The sequence below is a fragment of the Schistosoma mansoni genome, chromosome 5 (assembly GCF_000237925.1).
Source record: "Schistosoma mansoni strain Puerto Rico chromosome 5, complete genome".
NCBI classification, from domain to species: Eukaryota; Metazoa; Platyhelminthes; class Trematoda; order Strigeidida; family Schistosomatidae; genus Schistosoma; species Schistosoma mansoni.
The window spans coordinates 4,283,845-4,284,513 of NC_031499.1; positions in this window are offsets into that span (position 1 = coordinate 4,283,845).

Here is a 669-nt window from a genome sequence, read left to right on the forward strand (position 1 = left end):
ACATCAATGGGAAGATTCAAACAAACAATACTAAGTGAATTAAGTGTTATACTATTTCTAAATTCTTATATATCATTACATTTGCAGCATTGTATAGTAGTGTGCACTACTTATGTGAACTGACATAAGTAGCATGTAGCAGGCGCCGTAAGTGTATTACTTACCAGCAGAAGATTGAAATCAAGAGAAGTGAAAGGAAAACAGAGGGAAATTGGAATAACAACAGGAATATAGAGATGATACAGTATGTGAACAATTACTCAAGGATGATATGTATGACTTTTATATTTTATAAAATCACAGTGTCCCTGAGTTTTCATTCACTACATTATGATTCAATCAAAATGCAGATCTTACGACAGATTTCAAATAACCAACGAAAAGCATAATTGAAAAGAAATAAAACAAAGTAAGAACGTTGAATAATCAATTTTTAGCCGACAATAGACATTTCTGAGATTACTTTTAATGATCACATCATATGAGATGAGCAAAATATAAAGATAATAATAATAATAGTAAACAAGTAACCATTTGTGTTACACAAAGAATCAGCTTAATTGATTTTCTTTATAGATAAGAAATAACATAAACAAACAATTACTGAAGCTACTTTAGTAATCATCAAAAACATCTATTAAATGAATGTGATTAAACTATTGAGCTATA